At 41.4% G+C, this 10,512-nt stretch overlaps 1 pseudogene; it reads left to right on the top strand.

Moving 5' to 3' along the window:
- Positions 1-6,331: 6,331 nt before the first annotated feature.
- Positions 6,332-8,613, top strand: LOC114131957 (uncharacterized; annotated as a pseudogene).
- The last annotated feature ends 1,899 nt before the right edge of the window (positions 8,614-10,512 follow it).

A 10,512-nucleotide genomic window follows, 5' to 3' on the forward strand; every position in this document is an offset into this window, starting at 1 on the left:
TTGTTAATTTTTTTACTAGTATAATTATTTTTAGAATCTAAAACTAACTCCATATATGGATAGAATTCATAAGGTAAATACTGAAAACATTGATACAAAAATTAGAATAATACTCGTATATTATATAAATTAAATACCTATATGTGAACTAATGTAGAGGAACAAATTGCTACATTATCAATATCCTCGTTAAATGAAACACCTCTAGTAACACTACATTTTTCTTTTTTATTATCAACTCCAAGAACAAATTAATACTTAAAATTAAACACCTAAAGTACTTTAAATTAACTATTCTATTTTAAATTAAATATCAATACCTGCATGAGAACTGGGTGTAGAGGAACAAAATGCTACATTATTGTCACAATTAGGGCTGGAATTTATATGTAAATATATATTTTTAGTGAAACATGATAAATTAATTATTGCAAATGATAAATTCGTTTCACGTGATTTGCAATAAAATAAGACATATTTTATTTTACATATTTTTACATATTTCGTCATAAATACATATTTTTACATACTTTGTAAAATTTTCGATTTTTTTTACATATTTTGACAATTTTGGTTATATTTTATATTTATATTTCGATAACGGTACTCGGCAAATTGTAAGTGTATAATGCATATAGGAAATAAGTAGGTTAAAATAAATATTAATAACTTGATTTTAGTTTATTTTATCTGTTTCTGTTCAATAACCATACCTTAATGATTTTAGATTATACTTTATGTTCAACAATTATTTGACAAAATATATTTACGAATTTACATCAGTAAATGGAGTTGTCACGTAGCACAAATAATATAATATAATAATAAGAGGAAGACACCCGAATCAAACAACAAGTGTATATAATATTATCGAACGTTTTAGTTTTAATAATGATATTAATAATAGTAAACAGAAAAAAATAATAATAGAGAAACAGACGTTTTTGTTTTTTAATAATAACAAACTAATGTGCGACGGCACAGTCCACACACGTCAGTATCCCGACGGGACAAAGTCGAGGTAGACAACGGAAGAATATATATATAATAATATATATATATATATATTATACAAGGAAAATCACGTTCGTGTGAAAACGAAGTAAATAAAAACAACAAATCAAATACGCAATAAGTCGCGGAAATGCACGGACTTATGATAAAACGGCGGCGGGCGGTGATCGATCGTAACGAACGGTTAACGATAGACAAAAACGCCGCCGAAGCTCTCGGTGGTTGTCACCCACGCCGCGGGAGCTTCGGGACTCATCGCCGACTCAGAAACTGGTTCGATTAATCGCTCGGGTGTCCCGATTGATTATCGAACGAGTGGTGATACCTAGGCAAGGGGTACTAGCGGGTGAGATCGCGGTATTCGTGCGACACGACCGTGTCAACCTATCAGACTATCAGTTCTTGTGTTTGCATGGTTGTGAAAACATCTTTACATTTTGAGTTATAAATTATAAATTATAAACTAAAGACTTAATAATAAATTAGAAAATAATGCCTAAAGTAGCACGATCTATTTCAACTAAAATTTCAAATGTTATCGTGATTTTCCCAACGAAACTTTTTCGAGTGATAATAATGTACTTTACTGCAATGCATGTGATATAAGTGTTTCAACTACTCAAAAATTTCAGATAACTCAACATATCTCAACATCAAAACATAAATCTAACAAAGAACAATTAGTAAAAAAACAAATACAATCAAAGCAGCAATTTCTTACATCATCTTCAAGTAAATGTAGTTTTAATATAGAATTATGTTGTGCAATGATTAAGGCTCACTTTCTCGACTTCTAGTTAACCGACAGTTTAGTATCTAGAAGATAACACTATCTATTAGTTTTTAGCTACCGTCGTTACGGTAGGACTAAATGAACGTAAAATTGACTCCGACAGAGGAAGGTATAATGTTAGAGAAAAAATATAAAGCAACGCTTTCGAGAAAAGAAAAAACAACGTACTGGGCGTAATTTATTAAACAATACAAAATAGTTGGTGAATATAAATAAATTAAATACAGCGGACGATAGTCGGCGTGACAAAAAATTCAAAACGTAAAAACGCGTGACAAGAAAGCTAAGGGTGAGCGGACTTGGAGCTGAAACGCGTCGTATCGAGTCGCGACAAAAGAGAGAGTACTCGAGGCGAGCGAGCGAAAACTTGGAGCCCGTAACGGCGAAAACGTTAGCGCGCGAGGCGGGAGACACAAGTTAAGATGGCGCGTCGTTGCGCGATCAAAGACGATACAAAAAAATAATACAATATAACAAATAAACGTTTACAACATAAACAATAAAAATACACAGACGTTAGAAACGGAAAACAAAATAGTGACGACAATAATCATACGGCGGACGCGCTAGCGTAAGTGGTGATAACACGTCGTAATCACCACATTACTCCCCCTCGAAAGAGAAAAACGGACACGTTTTTTCGGGGGGTCGTCGACCGAAAGCGCGGCGTACGAATGTTCGGCGGTCGGGTCTTCACGGGCGATGAATGCTGGCTTGAGTCGGTCGATTGAAACCCACGTCGTTGATCGATGTCGCTGAACCTGGAATGTTTTTTCGCGGCGTTCTACAACGGCAAAAGGTCCCTCGTATCGTGGCTGGAGAGGCGGCTTGACGGCGTCGACTCGCACGAAGACGTGACTGACGTGGTTCAGGTCACTCGGTACGAAAGCGGCACGTCGCGTGTTGTGGTTCGTACCGGGCGTGAAACGAAGTTGGGCCATGTAATCTCGGAGCGTAGCTACCAATTCGGGCGACTGCGGCTCTGCGGGTGCGGCGTGGAACATCTCGCCGGGAAGTCGAAGCGTCGCACCGTACACCAATTCAGCTGGCGTTAGGTCGAAACCGGATTTCACGGTGTTGCGCAGCGCGAGTAGTACGATCGGCAGTTTCGTTGACCACTGCGACGATTCGTGCGCGGTAAGCGCGGACTTGAGCGTTCGATGAAAACGTTCGACCATGCCGTTCGACTGAGGGTGATAATGCGACGTTCTCGAGTGCTGGATACCGAATGTCGAAAAGAGTGAGCGTAACAACTCGGATTCGAATTGTCTCCCTTGGTCGGTCGTGATGGTGTCGGGAACGCCGAATCGAGCGATCCAGTTCGTGGTTAGCATCTGTGCGACAGCGTGAGCTGATACGTTCTCGAGTGGCCAAGCTTCCGGCCAACGAGTGAATCGGTCGACAACCGTGAGCAGGTATCTGTAGTTGTTGGACGGAGGCAATGGTCCGACGAGATCGACGTGAACGTGACCAAAACGTCGTTCGGGCGGCGCGAAAGGCGTGATCGGAGAAACGACGTGTTTGTTTACCTTTGCGCGTTGACATGGTTCGCAGCATCGAGTCCATCGCGTGATGTCTTTGTGCATGTCCGGCCAGCAATATCGGGCCTTGATCAGGCGCAGCGTGGCGCGGTTACCGCCGTGCGCTAGTCCATGTAGCGCGTTAAACACTCGGCGTCGTAATACGGTCGGTACGAACAAACGCGCGTTGCCGGTCGAGTAATCAGCGTAGATAACACCATCGACTGATACGCGTGGCTGCAGGCGGAGCGAGCTGGTCGCGGTACCGCTGATAAGCTGTTGCAGCTGCGGGTCGGCGGCTTGGTCGATGGCCCACTGTTGCATCGTCGGCAGTGTAGCCAATTCGGATATCTCGATACGTGATAACGCATCCGGCACGATGTTATCAGAGCCTTGAATGTGTACGATGTCGTGGATGTGCTGCGATAGAAAGGAGATTTGACGAACTTGTCGATCGATCGTTTTTTCCGACTTGAGTGAGAACATGTACGTAAGCGGCTTGTGGTCAGTACGCAACGTTGTCTTGCGTCCTTCGATCATGTGTACAAAATGGCGTGTTCCCAAAAAGGCGGCGAGCAGCTCTCGGTCGTACGTGCTGTACTTTTGCTCGGCGGGCGAGAGTTTTTTTGAAAAGAATCCGAGGGGCTGCCACTGGTCGTTGACGTGTTGTTCGAGCACGGCGCCCACTGCCAAGTTAGACGCGTCGGTGTTGAGGCGTAGGGGGGCGTTCTGATCGAGATGTGCGAGTCTTGCGGTGTCGGCGAGTGCTTGACGGCAGGCGGCGAAAACAGCTGACGTGTCGTCTGTCCATTGTAACGGTCCATCGCGCTTTTTGACTTGCGACGCGAGGTCATAAAGAGGTGCTTGCATCTCGGCGGCGTTCGGAATAAATCGGCGATAAAAATTATTGAACCCAAGAATCGCTGAAGTTCTTTTTTGGTGTTCGGCTGGGTCCATTCGTGAATCGCGGTGACGCGTTCGGCGTTCGGTCGGCACGCGTCCTTGTCGATAACGTGTCCGAGAAACTGCAAGGAATCGGTCGCGAAAACGCACTTCGCCGGGCTAATTGCGATACCGTACTTCTGAAAAAGTTCGAGAACGGTACGAACGTGTTTGATATGTTCGGCCTCGTCGCGTGAGGCGATTAACACGTCGTCGATATACGCGAAAACGAAATCCAGTCCGCGTATATTTGTTGATAACGCGTTGAAAAGTCTGCGCAGCGTTGCGAAGTCCGAAACACATGACGGGGAATTCGAACAAACCGAACGGTGTAGTGACCGCGGTCTTGTGAACATCGTCGGGGGCGATAGGAACCTGGTGATACGCGCGTACCAGATCGAGCTTTGAAAAAACGGTCTTACCGGCGAGGTTGGCTGTGAAATCGTGTAGATGTGGCAATGGATATCGATCGGCGACCGTTACTGCGTTGAGTCGACGGTAGTCGCCACAAGGTCGGAACGTACCATCCTTCTTGGGTACCAAAAGAAGCGGGCTGGCCCATGAACTCGATGACGGTCTGCAGATGCCTTTCTGCAGCATGAAGTCGAATTCTTGACGTGCAACTCGTAGTCGGTCGGGCGGAAGTCGGCGCGGTCGGGCGAAAAGAGCTGGCCCGGTGGTATGCAGTTCGTGTACCACACCGTGTAAAAATTCTTTCGGCACGGGCGATTCGCGTGTAACCTCGGGGTAGTCGAGAAGTAAAGAGGTCCACTTCGATGGCCTGGCGATGGCGCATATCGCGGTCTGAGACGATTCGGTCGTGGGCGTGATTTTCACTGAACTGTTCACCGTGAGGTCGACGAGGCGATTTCGACGTATATCGACGAGGAGTCCGTAGTAGTGTAGAAAATCGGCTCCGATTATCGGTCGTGAAACGTCGGCCACTTCGAAGGTCCAGGAAAATAGTCGTTTGAAACCGAGGTCGAGATGTAGTTGCTTCGGCCCGTAGGTTTTGATTTGTGAGCCGTTTGCGGCGATGAGTCTTATTTCGTTGCTCGAATTTTTATGAGTGTTTCGGGTGTAGTCGGGGGGTCGCGGCAATACCGAAATTTCCGCGCCGGAGTCGATTAAAAATCGACGTCCGGTGCGGGTGTCAGAGACGAAGAGTCGGTATTGCTGTGGTGCGGCGAGGTGTTGCTGCAGCACCGCCGCCTCACGGATTTTTCCGCGTCGCGGGTGCGAAAGTGCACGGATCGCGACATTTTCGCGCGTCTGCGCCGTATCGGTCGTGGTAGTAGCACCAGCCTTTAGCGGTCGGGGTCGATCGCGGTTGCGGTCGCGACTGCGAGCGAGAGCGGTCGCGCTGTTGTCGTGGAGCGCGGTCGTTATTGGCGTAGGCCAGCGCGGTGGCGTGCGACGTCGCGAGGGCTGCGACCTGGGCCGTCAACGCGTGGATGGCGTTCTCCATCGAGCTGTAACGCGTGTCTTCTGACGCGTTAGCTGGGCTGGGTCGGGGAGGCGTTGCGTTCGATTCGCGACGGTCGGCGTCGACGGCTGAAAGTTCTGCCGTTTGGTAAGCTTCCCACACGCGGTCGGCGCGTTCCGCCAGGTAGTCTCCGGAGCCCGAGAGCACGGCAACGACGGTGCGGATGGGTGGCGGGAGCTTGCTCATCCAGAATGCGACTAGCGACGTCTCAGACATTCCGTCGGGATAGACTTCCCGCATGTCCCGCAGGAGTCGCGATGGGGTGCGATCTCCCATGCCGCCCGGTTGAACGATGCGCTGCAACTGCGTGGCTTGTGCAAACTGTAGGCCGTTACGAGCCGCTGACGGACCGTGTCGTACGACGCGTCGGCACCTAGCAGGTCTGAGACGGTTCGCACGCCGTCCTCGTCCAAGGCCTCGAGCACGTGGTTCACGCGCGTAAGGTCCGAACGGATTCGCTTATTGGCGAACATAGCATCTGCGTGCGTGAACCATTGCATCGGCGAGTGTTGCCAGAAACCCGGAAGCCTGACGTGGGTGACGGAGGAGATCTCGGAGCTCGCGTCTGTCGTCATGATGGTCGACGGCATCGTGTCGATGAGCGACGTGGTGTTGGACGTCGAGGCGACGGCGGTGGTAGGCACGGACGTGACGTTAGTGCTGGTCGACATGTCAGCGATCGAGCAGATAAAACCGGATACACGGCGAAAAAGTGGACCGCGAAAACGGAAAACGAAACGGTGGTAGAGCACGTGGCTCGGTCAGAGAAAAATGGAACAAAACCACGTTGACGAACTCGCGAGCGGGCGGATTTTCACGGCGTTACCGTAGACGGGGTCGGAAAAACGCGAACTAAAAGTTTGAGGTCACCAATTTAGCTACCGTCGTTACGGTAGGACTAAATGAACGTAAAATTGACTCCGACAGAGGAAGGTATAATGTTAGAGAAAAAATATAAAGCAACGCTTTCGAGAAAAGAAAAAACAACGTACTGGGCGTAATTTATTGAACAATACAAAATAGTTGGTGAATATAAATAAATTAAATACAGCGGACGATAGTCGGCGTGACAAAAAATTCAAAACGTAAAAACGCGTGACAAGAAAGCTAAGGGTGAGCGGACTTGGAGCTGAAACGCGTCGTATCGAGTCGCGACAAAAGAGAGAGTACTCGAGGCGAGCGAGCGAAAACTTGGAGCCCGTAACGGCGAAAACGTTAGCGCGCGAGGCGGGAGACACAAGTTAAGATGGCGCGTCGTTGCGCGATCAAAGACGATACAAAAAAATAATACAATATAACAAATAAACGTTTACAACATAAACAATAAAAATACACAGACGTTAGAAACGGAAAACAAAATAGTGACGACAATAATCATACGGCGGACGCGCTAGCGTAAGTGGTGATAACACGTCGTAATCACCACAAGTTATAACTGAGCTTCAATTTCTGAAGCACTTTTTATCTCTAAGATAGCTAACCAGAACATATTGATTTTATCTAGGAGGATTATTTAATCTCCCAGGGTTTATATCATTTTAATTGTGATAATATGATAACAACAAATTAATTTTTTATACAACCGAATTTTTAATTTGTATTGTATCAATTAATACTGAAGACTGAACAGACAACAAGTAACAATGTAAAAATAAAATTTGTGTTGAATTAATTTTTGTCGAAGTTCGTTTTTTCGTTTCGTTTCATCGAAAAGTATGTCCGAGCGAAAGCGGCGGAAAGTAATTTTACCAATACAGAAATTGATTTATTGTTGCATTTATGCAACACAAACAAAAAAATATTGGAAAATAAAACAACCAATGCAGTAACGTGGAAGGAAAACATTTTGGCCTGGGAAAAAATCCATGCAGAATAATTCTACAACTGATGGTCCAGTAAGTATTACTTATGTACTTTACTTTTGTTCAGTCCATATATAATGTGTGGGTTACTATGAAAACAAAATTTTATTTATTTATTAGTTATGATTAAATGTTAGGTATACAAATACACTATTAATTCACTAAAATGTTAAAAAAACATAATATGAAAGTATTAAATTTATTTTTTCTAAAAATGTATTTGAATACTAGTATTGTAAGATAAGAAAAATAGGTACTAAAAAAAGTCTAATTGGTTTTTTTAGTCCAGATCTATCAAAAACCTCAGATCAAAATATGATTCAATGAAAAAAGAAGTGAGGAAATCTGTTGCAAAACAAAAGAAGTCTGTTACTGGTACAGGTGAAGGTCCATTCATAGGTGAGGCAAAATTAAGCCCTGCCTTGGAACAGCTATAACATATATTAGAGGAAAATAATTCACCTAGTAGTAAGAAATACTATTTTTTAAATTATTTTTAAGTTTGATGCTTATAAAAATATTATAAATGATTTAATATTATTATTTAATATTATTTTATAGATTCAACTGACACCATTCGAATAAATTTTAGTGATTATAGCGCTGCAATGTTACAAACTGCCAAACCAAAAGAACTAAAGCGTAAAATAAGCACAGATATTGTTGTAGATCAAATACCGACTACCAGGGAATCATTATTTGAAAGTAAGCAATTCTTTAATGAAATTTATTGTTCATTAAAATTCTTCATTAATTATGTTTTAGAATCAAGCTCTCTAGAGTAGACACGGATTAGTTTTTCTAAAAAAAAAAATCAACTGTTTGAAGTGTGGCAACTAAATATAATGATTTGTGTACTTCAAAGGCAGAACTTGTAGAAAGAGAATTAAAGTTATTGGGGAAAAAAGAACAGGAAGATACTATTGTTGCGTGCCAGTATCAGATTTGAATCCAGATGGTTAATTTGAATTAAAGTTAAACTTAATAACGAAATATGTCTTTATTGCATATAAACAAAATACATGTAACAAATAAAATAAGTGGCTGAGTGACGTGAAAGTGCTCAGTTGTTGATAGCTTTGGTACATCTGCCTTTGCTGGTCTTCGGGCTCCCTTATATACTGTGGTGCGTCTCTTGTTTACGTCGTGTGGTCGCCTTCTGGGCGAAACCAGGTGTCCTTGTAGTTGTTGTTGCAAATTCGGACACGAATTTGAGAATGTGCAATAACATCTCAAATTTCACGATTGTTACATATTTATTAATAATATTATACAACCGCCGGTACATATTATATACTTACACATATTATATATTATATAGTATACGTGCATATATGTATATAGGTATATATATATGTATGTGTATCGTAGACCAAAACATGTAAAATATATTATGATGAATGTACATTATGCCCCTCCTGTGCTGTCTCATATTTAACTATTGTAAAGCTACGGCTAAATAATAACATATGTAGTTAACACCAGCGAACACGAACTCCAAGCCAGCCCTACGACTTGTAAACGTTTTATTTAGGTAAGAATAAACTTGATGATATATTTATAAGTATTTGGATCAATCCACATTTATTTGTACCCTGAGTACCATTTGCTCCCTAGCTACAGTTAACTTATATTCAAAGGAAACCAACTTCTTCCCTGAATATCATATATTTAACGGGTCATCCCCGACCACGTTACATATTGGTGGAGGCGCCGAAGCTCTTTAGTAGTTAAGGTACAAATATTTGTGGTTGGTTCAGATTTTTATTTATTATTAGTTATTAAGTGATATTAGTTAAGGTAAAAGAAAAAAGAGAATAAGAGATTAAGAAAATTAAGAGAGTAGTCGGTTTAAGTATAAATGAGTTTTTTTTTTTTTTTTTTGTTGTTTTTGGTTTATTAATAAGGAAAGATTTATGAGATTATAAGTATTAAGAATTATTAGTTATTAAGTGATATTAGTTAAGGTAAAAGAAAAAAGAGAATAAGAGATTAAGAAAATTAAGAGAGCAGGTGGGTTAAGTATAATTGAGTTTTTTTTGTTGTTTTTGGTTTATTATTAAGTAAAAATTTATGAGATTATAAGTATTAAGAATTAGGGTTAATGGAATAAATGTGTAATGTTAGTAGAAAAATATTTTATACAATAAAAATATAAATTATTTGAATTTTTTTTGTTTCTGTTGGAAATTTACGAGATTGTAAGCATTAGGAAAAAGCGTATAAGGAAATAAATGAGTAACGTTGTTAAAAGATATACATTAAGGAGCATATAATACATAGGGTAAGTAGGAAAACATAAGTGTAAAAGCATAGTTATATAAATAATAGGATAGGACATTTCTATTGTAAGTAAACTTAAACAATGTTTCGATAAATAAAATTAATTAATGGACAACAAATTTTACATAAAACGTAATACGAATAACCAGATAGCTAAGGTGGATAAAGCTAAGATATTATAATCTAATAAATATTTTACGGCAAATTGAAGAAATCGATTTAGGTAACTATTTTGAAAATTCCAGGTTTGGAAAGGTACCATTGTCAGCAAGACTGGTTCAAAAATTTACACTTTGTACCCTATACGTAGTTGAGACGTTACAAAAAGACGAATTTAATCAATTACCAGCACAAAAAAAATTTCCCAGGGAACAGTAGCGTGGATAAATTTATTAAGTAAAGCGGAAATAGTGGGCTTTTTAGAATTTTGTAATATACATAGCGATATTTCGTCAACAATTGTAGATTTGAGGAATCTCACAAAAGCAGCAATAAAAAGTTTTAGGGAGGACGGAGACCTTGAGGAAAGCTTAAATGAAACAGATTTACTTTTACAGAGGACAATTTACCAATAAATTTAAATTGTGAGCAAACTTCAGTAAATAAAACTGT

This window comes from Aphis gossypii, unplaced genomic scaffold, assembly GCF_020184175.1.
Source record: "Aphis gossypii isolate Hap1 unplaced genomic scaffold, ASM2018417v2 Contig00317, whole genome shotgun sequence".
NCBI lineage: Eukaryota > Metazoa > Arthropoda > Insecta > Hemiptera > Aphididae > Aphis > Aphis gossypii.